This window comes from Choloepus didactylus, chromosome 3 (genome assembly GCF_015220235.1).
Source record: "Choloepus didactylus isolate mChoDid1 chromosome 3, mChoDid1.pri, whole genome shotgun sequence".
Taxonomy (NCBI): domain Eukaryota; kingdom Metazoa; phylum Chordata; class Mammalia; order Pilosa; family Megalonychidae; genus Choloepus; species Choloepus didactylus.
In genome coordinates this window covers 51190624-51203877 of record NC_051309.1, presented here as the reverse complement: position 1 = coordinate 51203877, position 13254 = coordinate 51190624, and the positions used below count along the sequence as shown (strand labels likewise).

Here is a 13254-nt window from a genome sequence, read left to right as displayed (position 1 = left end):
GGCAGAAAGAATATTCAAGGAAATAATGGCAGAAAACTTCATAAATTTATGAAATCCATGAATATACACTTTCAAGAAGCCCAACGAACTCCAAACAGGACAAACTCAAAGCAAACCATGCCGAGACACAGTCGTCAAAGTTGAATAACCAGGACAAAGAGAGAGTTCTGAAAGCTGCAAGAAAAAAGCAATGCTTTTTATGTACATGGGAGTCACAACAAGATTAAGTGCTAATTTCTCACAACAAACCACAGAGGCAAAAAGGAAGTGGGAATATTTAAAATGCTGAAAGAAAACAACTGGCAATCAAGATTTTGTCTGGTAACACTGCCATTCAAAAATTCAGGAGAAATTAAGACATTGCCAGGGAAATAAAAGCTGAAGGAGTTTACCACCAATAGACCTGCTCTACAAGCAAATTTAAAGGGAGTTCTTCAGACTGAAAGCAAGGGACACTACACAGTGGATCAAAGGAGCATAAAGAAATAAAGAACTCTGGTAAAGGTAACCATATTGGTAATTATATATTCCAGTATTATTGTACTATATATTTTTGGTATGTAACTCCACTTTTTACTTCCTGCAGGTACTAAAATGCAAATATATAAAAAGTAATGCAAATCTATTGTTTTTGATATTCAATGTATAAAGATATAATATGTAACAAGTACAACAAACTGGTGTAGAATGCAGGGATATAGGGACAGGGTATGTGTATGCTATTGATGATAAGTTGGTATCAAATCAAACATGATTTCTATAGCTTTAGGAAGTTAAATTACTGTCCATGGCAACTACAAAGAATATATATGAAAAAATAAATACAGAAAGAAATGAGAAGGGACTCACAAGGGTATAATTCCAAAAATCAAATAAATATGAAATAGCCATTAATGGAAGATTGAAGGACAAAAAAATTTTAAGACTTGCAAAGACCAAATAGCAAAATGGCAGATGAAAGTTCTGCATTCATTATCAGTAGTTACTTTAAATATAAATGGATTAAACTCTCCAGTCAAAAGGCAAAAGTTAGAAAAATGGATAAAAAGGATGAAATATATGCTGTTTATGAGACTGAACTTAAATTCATAGATACAAGTATGTTGAGTGTGAAAGGATGAAAAAATATATTATGCAAGTAGTGACCAAAAGAGAGCTAAGGTGGCTATACTAATATCAGGTAAAATAGACTTTAAGTTACAAGGAACAAAGAAGGTCAACATATACTAAAAATGGGTCAATTAAAAAAATAATTTTAAATACACATATGCCTAACCTAATGGCAAAGTCCCAAAATATATGAAGCAAATATTGAGAGATATGAAGGGAGAAATAGATGGTTCTACAAATAATAGTAGGATACTTTAATACAATGCTTTCAATATTAGATGTAATATCTAGACATAAGTTCTATAAGCAAATAGAAGACTTGAATGGTACTGTCAACTGATTAGACCTAACAGAAATATAGAACACTTCCACCCAATTGTAGCAGAATGCACATTCTTCTCTAGTGCATATAGATCATTCTCCAGAATAGACTATATGATGGGTCACAAAACAGGTCTCAATATATTGAAAAATAGTGAAATCATATAATATTTCTTCGCTGATCACAATGGAGTGAAACAAGAAATCAATACAGAGGAAGAACTGGAAAATTCACAAATATGCAGAAATCAAACAATGCACTCTTAAACAACAAAGGGGTTGAAATGAAAAGCATAAGGGAAATCAGGAAATATATCAAGGCAATGAAAATGAAAAACAAAAAGAAAAACAAAAACCATACCAAAACTTATGTGATGCAGCAAAAGCAGTGCTGACTGGGAAATTTATAGCTCTCAGTGTTTACATTGCAAAAGAAGAAAGATCTCAAATCAGACACCTAACCTCATAACTGAAAAAGAAGAGAAAACTAAACCCAAAGTGAGCAGAAGGAAGGAAATGATGAAGATTAGAGTGCAGATAAATGAGGTAGAGAATTAAAAAAAAAAAACAAAACAATAGAATCAACAAAACCAAAAGTTGGTTCTCTGAAGAGATCAATAAAATCGACAAACCTTTAGCTACACTGACAATGACAAAAAGGGAGAGGATGCAAATAACCAAAATCAGTACTGAAAGGAGAGGCATTACTGTTGACCACACAGAAATAAAAAGGATTATAAAGTGATACTTTGAACAACTGCCAAAAAATTCAATAACTAGATGAAATAGACAAAGTCCTAAAAACATACAAACAACCTACACTGGCTCAAAAAGAAATAGAATATCTCAGTAGACCAAAAAGTAAAGAGATTGAATCTATCATCAAAAACCTCTCACAAAGAAAAGTCCAGAACTAGATGGCTTCATTAGTGAATTTTAGTAAACCTTCCAGGAAGATTTAAATTAACTCTAACATGCTTACTCTTCCAAAAAAATGGAAGAAGGAAAGCTTAGATAGCAATACCACAAGAAACAAAATTACAGACCAATATCCCTTATAAATATACATACAAAAACCCTCAACAAAGTACTAGCAAACTGAATCCAACAGCACAGTAAAAAGAATTATAAGCCATGATCAAGTGGGACTTACACCAGATATGCAAGGGTTGTCAACATAAGAAAATCCATTAGGTAATATACCGTATTAACAGAGCAAAAGAAAAACACCACATGACCATCTCAATTGACACAGATATGGTATTTGACAAAATCCATCATCTCTTCTTGATAAAACTAGGAGTAGAAGAAAACTTCTTCAACATGGGGCATATATGAAAAACTTGGAGCTAACAAGTATTCAATAGTGAAAGACTAAAAACTTTCCTTCTAAAATAAGGGGAAAGAGAAGAATGCCCACTGTTTGCACTGTTATTCAGTTTTGTGTTGAAGATTGTAGCCAGAGCAAGGAAAAAGAAATAAAATTCATCCAAATTGGAAAGGAAGAAGTAAAACTTTCCCAATTTGCAGAAGATACAATCCTATATATATAGAAAATCCTGAAAAAATACACTAGTAATAAGCTAATAAAAGAATTCAACAAAGTTGCAGGGTACAAGATCAACATGCACATATCAGTAGTGTTTCTATACACCAGTAATGAACAATCTGTAGAGGAAATCAAGAAAAAATTCCATTTGGAATAGCAGCCAAAAGAATCAAATATCTAGGAATAAATTTAATAAAGGACATGAAGGATTTATACACAGAAAGTTGTATATAAAGATAAGATATTGCTAAAAGAAATCAAACTAGACCTAAGTAAATGAAAATACAATCCATGTTCATGGATTGGGAGACTAAATATTATTAAGATGTCGATTCTACCCAAGGGGATTTATCAGTTCAAAGCAATTCCAATGAAAATTCTAACAGCCTTTTTTTTAGAAACAGAAAATCCAATAATAAAATTTATATGGAAAAGTCAGGGGTACTTAATAGCCAAAAACATCTTGAAGAAGAACAAAGTTGGAAGACTCACACTTCCTGACTTTAAAACTTATTTCAAAGCTGTAGTAATCAAAACAGCATGGAACTGACACAAGAACAGACTTTTAGACCAATGGAATAGAATTCAGAGCTAAGAAATGGACCCTCACATGTGTTGCCAATTGATCTTTGACAGGAGTGTCAGGCCCACTTAATAGGGAAATAATAGTCTCTTCAATAAATGGTGCAGGGAAAGCCGGATAGCTGTATGCAAAAGAATGAAGGTGAACCCATACCTCATACTATATACAAAAAGTAACTCAAATGGGATCAACAACCAAAATACAAGAACCCAAACTACAAAAATCCTAGAAGAAAACATAGGGAAGTATCTTCAGGCCTTTGTGTTAGGCAATAGTTTCTTAGACTTTATACCTAAAGCACAAGGAACAAATGATAAAATAGAGAAATGGGTCTTCATCAAAATTTAAAATTTTTGCTTAAAAGGACTTCTTCATGTAAGTGAAAAGACTACCTACAGAATGAGAGAAAATTCTTGGAAACCACATATCTAATAAGGATTTAATAAACAGAATATATAAAGAAATCCTACAACTTAACAACAAAAAGACCACCCAATTTAAAAATGGGCAAAAAAGTTTAATAGATAATTCTCTTAAGAAGATATGCAAATTGCCAAAAAGCACATGAAAAGATGCTCAAATCATTAGCCATTAGAAAATGCAAACCAAACCACAATGAGATACCATTTCACAGCTTCTAGAATTTCTACTATGGAAAAAATGGAAAATAAGTGTTGGAGGGACTTTAATTCATTCAGTGTTGGTGGGAATGTAAAGTGGTGTAGCCACTGCAGAAAACAGTTTGGGTGTTCCTGAGAAAGCTAAGTATACAATTACCATATGACCTGGAAATCTCACTTTGAAGGTGTATACCCCCAAAATTGAAAGCAGGGACCCAAATGGATATTTGCACACCAGTGATCATAGCTGCATTATTCACGATTGGCAAAAGATGAAAGCAACCCAAGTTGACATCCACAGATGAATGGATAAACAAAATGTGGTATATGCACACAGTGGAATATTATTCAGCCATAAAAAGGAATGAAGTTCTGATACATATGACAACATGTATGAATCTTGAAGACTTGTTGAGTGAAATAAGCCATACACAAAAGGACAATTATTGTATGTTCTCACTGATAAGTAATAATCAGAATAAGCAAATTCATAGAGTCAGAAACTAGAATACAGGTTGCCAGGGGCTGGAGTGGGGATAGGGAATGAGGAGTCAATGCTTAATTGGCACAGTTTCTGGTGGGGTGATGAAAAGTTTGGGTAATGGATGGTGGTGACAGTAGCACAATATTGTGACCATAATTAACAGCACTGAATTTTATTTTTGAATTGTAGTTAAAATGAGAAATGTTAGGCATACCTGTTACTAGAATAAAAAAGCCATTGAATCGTACAATCATTGAACCATAATGTAAACTATGGACTATAGTTAATAGTATAACATAATAACATTGTTTCATCCATTGTAACAAAGTTGCTGCACTAATGCAAAGTGTTAATAACAGGGAAAACTGTATGAGGAAGGGTATATGGGAACTGTATTTTCTGCTTGATTTTTTGTAAACCTACAACTTCTCTTATTAGAGAATAAATAAATTCCTGATCTATACCTTCAGTGAATTATAATGTATGCATCATTTATCAGCAATTATTTCCTGACTTGTGTAATTCTCTAATTGTTTTATGATTCTACAACTAGGTTTTGTTTTGTCTTTTTTTTTATTAGAGAAGTTGTGGGTTTACAGAAAAATCATGCATAAAATACAGGACTCCCAGACACAAACGCACCACCAACAGCTAACATTAGTGTGGAACATTTGTTACAATTGATGATAGCATTTTTTTTATAATTGCATTATTAATTAAATTCTATGGTTTAATTTAGGGTTCACTATGTAGTGTAGTTCCATGGATTTTTAAAAAAATATTTTATTCTGTTACCATATATACAATCTAACATTTCCCCCTGTAATCATATTTAGATATATATTTCAGTGCTGTTAATTTCATTCACAATGTTGTTGCTACCATCACCATCATCCATTATCAAAATATTTCCATCATTCCAAATGGGAACCCTGCACAATTTGTCTTAACTTCCCATTCTCTATCCTCACCCTGTCTCCTGGTAACCTGTGTTTGAGATTCTGACTCTGAGTTTGCATGTTTTTATTATTTCAATTCAGTGAGATCATAAAATATTTGTCCTTTTGTGTTTGGCTTATTTCTCTCAATATAATGTCTTCAAGTTTCATCCATGTTGTCCTATGTATTTGGCCTTCATTCCTTTTTATGACTGAATATCCTACTGCACGTATATACCACATTTTGTTTATCCATTCAATGGCTGATGGACACTTGGGTTGCTTCCATCTTTTGGCAATTGAGAATATTGCCACTATGAAAATCAGTATGCAAATAACTGCTCGAGTCCCTGCTTTCAATTCTTTAGGGTATATACCTAGTAATCGGATTGCCAGGTCATATGGTAATTTTATACTTAGCTTTCTGAGGAACTGCCAAACTGTCTTCCACAGTGGCTGCACTATTTTAAATTCCCACCAGCAATGAATGAGTGTTTCTATTTTTCCTCATTCTCTCCACACTTGTTATTTTCCTTTTTTTAAAAAAATAGCAGTCAGTCTAATGGGTGTGAAATGGTATCATATCGTGATTTTGATTTGTATTTCTTTGATGGCTAATGTTGAGCATCTTTGTGTGTGCTTTTTGTCCATTCATATATCTTCTTTGGAGAGATGTCTGTTCAAGTCTTTTGCCCATTTTTAAATTGCGTGGTTTGCCCTTTTGTGGTTAAGCTGAAGGATTTATTTATATATTATGGATATTAATCCTTTATCAGATATGAAGTTTCCAAATATTTTCTCTCATTGAGTATGTTGTCATTTTACTTTCATGATAAAGTCCTTTGATAACCAAGTTTTAAATTTTTATGAGGTCCCATTTATCTGTTTCTTTCTTTCGTTGCTGGTGCTGTGGCTGTAAAGTCTAAGAAACCATTACCTAAAACAAGGTCCTGAAATGCTTCCCTATATTTTTTTTCAGGAGTGTTTGAAGAAACATTTTGATCCATTTTGAGTTGATTTTTGCATATGGTTTGAAGGAGGGGTCCTCCTTTTTTTTTGCAAATGGAAACCCAGTTTGCCCAGCGCCATTTGTTGAAGAGACTGTCCTTTCCCAATTGAATGCTCTTTGCTACCTTGTCAAAAATCAGTTGACTATACATGTGTGGGTTCATTTCTGAGCTCTCAATTCCATTCCATTGGTCTATATGTCTGTCCTTGTGCCAATAAAATGCTGTTTTGATTTCTGTGATTTTGTAATAAGTTTTAAGATCAGGAAGTGTGAATTCTCTAACTTCATTCTTCTTTTCAAGATGGCTTTAGCTATTTGGGGCCCTTTATCATCCCATATAAATTTGATGACTGGCTTTTCTATTTCTGCAAAGATTGTTGTTGGACTTTTGATGGGGGTTGCATTGAATCTATAGATTGCTTTAGGTAATATTGACATCTTAATGATATTTAGTCTTCCAACCCATGTACAGGGAATAGCCTTCCATTTATTAGGCCTTCTTCAATTTCTTTTAGCAATGTTTTGTAGTTTTCTGTGTATAAGTCCTTTACACCCTTGCTTAGATTTTTTTTTCCCTAGATATTTGATTCTTTTGTTGCTATTGTGAATGCAATTTTCTTTCCTTGATTTCTTTTTCCAATTGTTCATTGCTTGTGTATAGAAAAACACTGATTTGGAGGTGTTGATCTTGTACTCTGCCATTTTTCTGAATTCTTTTATTTAGCTCTAGAAGATTTGTTGCAGATTTTTCAAGATCTTCTGTATATAAGTTCATATCTTATCCATGTAGGGAAAGTTTTACTTCTTCCTTTCCAATTTGGATGACTTTTGTTTCTTTTTCTTGCCTAATTGCTCTGACAAGAAATTCCAGCAAAGTGTTGAATAACAGTGGTGACGGCGAGCATCCTTGCCTTGTTCCTGATCCCAGAGGGAAAGGTTTCAGTCTTTCACCATTAAGTAGGATGTTAGCTGTAGGATTTCCATATAGGCCCTTTATCATGTTGAGGAAGTTTCATTCTATTTTTAGTGTTTTTATCAAGACAGGCTGCTGTGTTTTGTCAAATGCCATCTGCATCAATTGAGATGGTCATGTTGATTTTTTTCCTTCATTCTGTTTATTTGGTACATTACATTAACTGATTTTCTTATGTTGAATCAACCTTGTATACCAGGGAAAAATCACAGTTGATTATGGTGTATAAAGATTTTAATATGCTGTTGGATTCAGTTTGCTAGTATTTTGTTGAGGATTTTTGCATTTATATTTATAAGAGATATTTTGCCTGTAGTTTTCTTTTCTCATGGTGTCTTTATCCAGCTTTGGTTTGGTGATGATGTTGGCCTCGTAGAATGAGTTAGGGAGTATTCTCTCCTCTTCAGTGTTTTTTTGGAAGAGGTTTGGCAGAATTGGAGTTCAGTTTTCTTGGAATGTTGGTAGAATTCCATTGTGAAGTCATCTGGTCCTGCACTTTCTTTGCTGGGAGATTTTTGATTACTGATTCTATCTCTTTACCAGTAATTGATTTGTTGAGATCTTTTATTTCTTCTTGAGCCAATGTAGGTAATTTGTGTGTTTCTAAGAATTTGTCTATATCATCTAGGTTATTAAATTTATTGGCCTATATTTGTTCATAGGATTTTATAGTCCTTTTTCCCCAGTGGTTTGTTAGTAATGTTCCCCTTTTCATTTTCCTTATTTGTATCCTCTCTTTTTTTCATTGTGAGTCTAGCTAAAGGTTTGTTGAGTTTATTGACCTTTTCAACCAGTCTTTGTTTTTAAATTCTTGCTATTGTTCTTTTGTTTTTTATTTCATTTATCTCCATTCTAATCTTTGTTATGTCCTTCCTTCTGCTCACTTTGGGTTTAGTTTGCTCTTCTTTTTCTAGTTCTTCCAGTTTTGAGGTTAGGTCTCTGATTTGAAGTCTTTTTTCTTATTAATGTAAGCATTTAGAGCTATAAATTTCCATCTTAGCATGACTTTCACTGTATCCTATAAGTTTTGGTATGTTTTATTTTAATTTTCATTTGCCTCAAGGTATTACATTTCCTAATGTTGCTTCTGATTTCCTCTTTAGCCTATTGGTTGTTTTAAAGTGCCCACTCCTTTGACCTCTGCTGCTGCTGCTGCCACCTGGGAAGAGAGAAAGCAGGAAAGAGCCCACATAGCCTGTCTCCCAAGTCCTCCAGCTGTGCCACCCCAAAGAGTGTAAGATGTTTGCCTGTGCCAAGCTCACCTGCAACCATGCTCTGATTCGAGCTGGATCCAGACTTGCATAGACACCAATGTCTGCATCAGTGTTATCTCGACCAGAGAATAGGACTGGAGAGGGCTCTACAGTATTTAATCTGGCCCAGAATGGTGTGTCCCAGCTAATCCAAAGGGAGTTTCAGACCAGTGTAATAAACAGAGACATTGATACTGCTGCCAAATTTATTGGTGCAGGTGCTGCAACGGTAGGAGTGGCTGGCTCTAGTGCTGATATTGGAACAGTCTTTGGTAGCCTCATCATTGGTTATGCTAGAAACCCTTTGCTGAAACTGCAGTTGTTCTCATATACTATCCTGGGATTTGCCTTGTCTGAAGCTATGGGTCTCTTTTGTTTGATGGTTGCTTTCTTGATTTTGTTTGCAATATAACAAAAATCACTGCTTGAAAGGTTGGCATTCATATTAATTATGAATGTAATTCTGTGTATCTTATGGTGACTCCAAAAGCTGTAGTGTTGGTGTCATGGAAATGTACATTATTTCTGCAGTTATTTCATTAAAGATGAAAACTTAAAAATAAAAGTATGCCATTTAATTACCACATATTTGTGAATTTTCCATTTTTCCTTCTATTATTGATTTCTAGCTTCTTTCAGTTGTGGTCAGAGAATATTCATTTTATGATTTCAATAGTTTTGAATTGAGACTTGTTTTGTGACCCAACATATGGTCTATCCTGGAGAATGATCTGCGTGCACTCAAGAAGAATGTGTATTCTGTTTTCTTTGGGAGCAGTGTTCTATATATGTCTGTCAGGTTTAGTTGGTTTAGTGTATCATTCATGTCCTGTACTTCCTTATTGATCTTCTGACTAGATCCTCTATCCATTATTGGGGGTGGTATGTTAAAATCTCCCACTATTAATGTGGAACCATCAGTTTCTCCCTTCAAATCTGTCAGTATTTGCTTCATATATTTTTGGGCCCTGTTGTTAGGTGCATATGTATTTATAATTGTTACCTATTACTGTTGAAGTATCCCCTTTATCAGTATATAATAACCATGTTTGTTCCTCATAACTGTTTTTCACTTAAAGTCTATTTTGTCTGATATTAGTATAGCCACCCCAGTTGTCTTTGGGTTACTATTTGCATTGTATATATATTTTTTCCTATTATTTCACCCTCAATATACTTGCGACTTTGACTTTAAGATGAGTTTCTTGCTGTCAGCTTATAGTTGGGTCATGTTTTTATTCATTCCACCAGTCTTTGCCTTTTGACTGGAAAGTCTGATCCATTTACATTTAAAGTCACTACTGACAATACAGGACTTTCTTCTGTCATCTTGCTATTTAGCCTTTGTAAGTCTTATACCTTTTTTATTTTGTCCCTCACTTTCATTAAAGCCTACTTTTATATTTATTTGCTTTTTTGTGTTGTACCATATTGAGTGCCTTCTCACTTCTATCTGAATATATTTTTCACCTGTTTTCCTTGTGGTTGCCATAGGGTTAAAATTTAACATCCTAAATATATAGCAATCATATTTTGTTTGATACCAACTTAATGTCAATGGTATGCACATACAATCTTCCTATACTCCTCAGACCCTCCCACCATTTTTTTAGTACTTATTACCACTTATATCTTTGTATATTTGTATATTTTATGTCAAAAACATAGACTTATTGTTACTTTTTATGCATTTACATGTTGCAACCTGTAGGAAGTAAGAAACAATGCAATACAATAATACTGCATATATAATTACCCAAAAGTTTACCTTTACCATACATCTTTATTTCTTTATGTTGCTTTAAACCACTGTCCAGTGTCCTTTCCTTTCAGTCTGAAGAAGTCTTGTGACATAGCTTGTAGGGCAGGCCTAGTATTCATGAACTCACCCAGTTTTTGTTTATCTGAGAGTGTCTTAATTTTCCTCTTATTTTTGAAGAAGAATCTTGCCAGATATAAAATTCTTGGCTGACTGTTGTTTCCCTTCTGCACTTTAATTATTTCAACCCACTGCCTTCTTGCCTCCATGGTTTCTGATGAGAAATCAGCATTTAATCTAAGTGGGACTCCCTTGTACCTAGCATGTTGCTTTCTCTTGCAGCTTTCAGAACTCACTCCTTGTCCTTTGCATTTGATAGTGTTATCAACCTATGACAGGTATATATTTTGATGCTTACCCTCTTTGGTGTACTCTGAGATTCTCGGATGTGCACATTCACATCTTTTGTTAAGTTTGGGTAGTTCTCTGCCATTATTTCTTTGAGTATTCCTTCTGTCTCTTTCTCTTATTTTTCTCTTTCTGGGACTCCCATAATACATATATATGTGCACTTGATGGTGTCTCATAGCACTTTAAATATTTCATTTTCTTTCTGCTCCTCAACCTGATTCATTTCAAGTGTCTTGTCTTCAAGTTCACTGATTCTTTCTTCTTCCAGCTCCAATCTGCTCCTGAAATCCTCCTGGGCATTTTTATTTCAGTTATGGTATTCAACTCCAGTAGTTCTGTTTGGTTCTTTTTTAAAATTTCTACTTCTTAGACTCCATATTGTTCATTCATTGTTTCCCTGATATCCTTTAGTTTTTTTCTTTCTACTTTTCTTAATCTCTTTTAGCATTTTTAAGATGATTTTTTTAAAGGCTTTGTTTGGTATGTCCACATTATCATCTCCTTCATCACTGTTTTCTTATTTTTATCCTCTTTCTCTGTTGGAGAATCATTTCCTGGTTGTTTGTCTTGTACTCTTTTGTTGCACACTGTACCTTTTAATATTTGAAAATGTTAACACTGGGATTTACTCCCTGGGATATCTGTTTCTTGGTTTTGAACCCAAATGGTAATAAGACAGAGATTTTTGAGCTTCAGCCATCCTACCAGGAAGGTCTGCCCAAGGTGAATGCAGTGTGTGTTGGGTATTCCTTGTATTTCTGGACCTGTAGCTTGTCCTGAGGTTTTGCTTGTTGTTTGTTTTGCAGTTCTCCAGCTTACAGGAGTCTGGTTGTCCCCTCTGGAGATGGACTTCCCTCTCCTTGGTGTTTCCAGCTAGCAGGTCTTTTCCCCAGATTGTCTACCTCTATAGTTTTGTATACAACTTTTGTTGTCTCATGCTACTTTTGCCTGGAGGGAAAATTCTGGGAAGAGGTGTCAGCCCAGAGAGGAGTTTCCCAAGTTAGTTTTTCCCAGACAGAACAGGGCCAGAGACCGAGAAAGTGGGTGCAGACCAGTTCCAAAGTGCCCTTTGGAGGGGATCTGGAAGGGCTCCTAAAGTTTTTCTGATGGCTCACTATTCTAGTTTGCTAATGCTGCTGGAATGCAAAACACCAGAGATGGATTGGCTTTTATAAAAAGGGGGTTTATTTGGTTACACAGTTACAGTCTTAAGGCCATAAAGTGTCCAAGGTAACACATCAGCAATCAGGTACCTTCACTAGAGGATGGCCAATGGCGTCCAGAAAACCTCTGTTAGCTGGGAAGGCACGTGGCTGGTGTCTGCTCCAAAGTTCTGGTTTCAAAATGGCTTTCTCCCAGGATGCTCCTCTCTAGGCTGCAGTTCCTCAAAAATGTCAGTCTTAGTTGCACTTGGGATATTTGTCCTCCCTCAGCTTCTCCGGAGCAAGAGTCTGCTTTCAATGGCCGTCTTCAAACTGTCTCTTATCTGCAGCTCTTGTGCTTTCTTCAGAGTGTCGCTCCTTCTGTCTGATCTTTTGTAGTGTGCCAGTAATTTAATTCAGACCCACTCAATGGGCGGTGGGCCAACACCTCCAAGGAAATTATCCAATCAGAGTCATCACCCACAGTTGGGTGGAGTGCATCTCCATGAAAACACTCAAAGAATTTCAATCTAATTAACACTGATAGGTCTGCCCACACAAGATTACATCAAAGATAATGGCATTTGGGGGACATAATACATTCAAACTGGCACACTTACCAAAGCTGAGCTTTCCTGGCCTGCCTAGCAAATGCAACCCTTCAGTTAACTGTTCCCTACGTCCCTGATGATGCACTGCATCTTTAAATCTCCACCACCTCCACCCTGTCCTGGCAGATTTGAAACAATGGCTGCTGCAGCTTTTGTCAGAGCAGCCTGAAACAAAAACTGCCTTCAGAATTTGGAATTTGGAGCCAGCAATCCAAATTCACTAATCAAAATTCATGTTTGGCAATTGGACATGCCCATCTCTGTTCTTTGCAAAGAGGATTTTTATGCCCATTTCTGCCACCAGTAGCTAGCCAGGGACTGGACCCCATGGTGGCCAGCAGTGAGAGTGTGGGATTGGGGCCTGTGCTGGTTTGAATGTATTATGTCCCCCAGAAAAAGCCATATTCTTTGATGTAATCTTGTGGGGCAAACATATTAGTGGGGATTAAGTTGGAACATTTGAATTAGGTTGTTTGCATGGAAATGCGCCC

The 13254-nt window shown here is 35.4% G+C and overlaps 1 protein-coding gene, 1 long non-coding RNA gene and 1 pseudogene across 4 annotated transcripts in view; 2 read left to right on the top strand and 1 right to left on the bottom strand.

Moving 5' to 3' along the window:
- The window catches only part of GABRB1 (gamma-aminobutyric acid type A receptor subunit beta1), a 534121-nt gene that overhangs the window by 152793 nt on the left and 368074 nt on the right, over window positions 1-13254 (bottom strand). The window lies entirely within an intron of this gene.
- Window positions 1-13254, top strand: part of LOC119529382 — an 82583-nt gene that overhangs the window by 38366 nt on the left and 30963 nt on the right. The window lies entirely within an intron of this gene.
- Window positions 8827-9252, top strand: LOC119529380 (annotated as a pseudogene).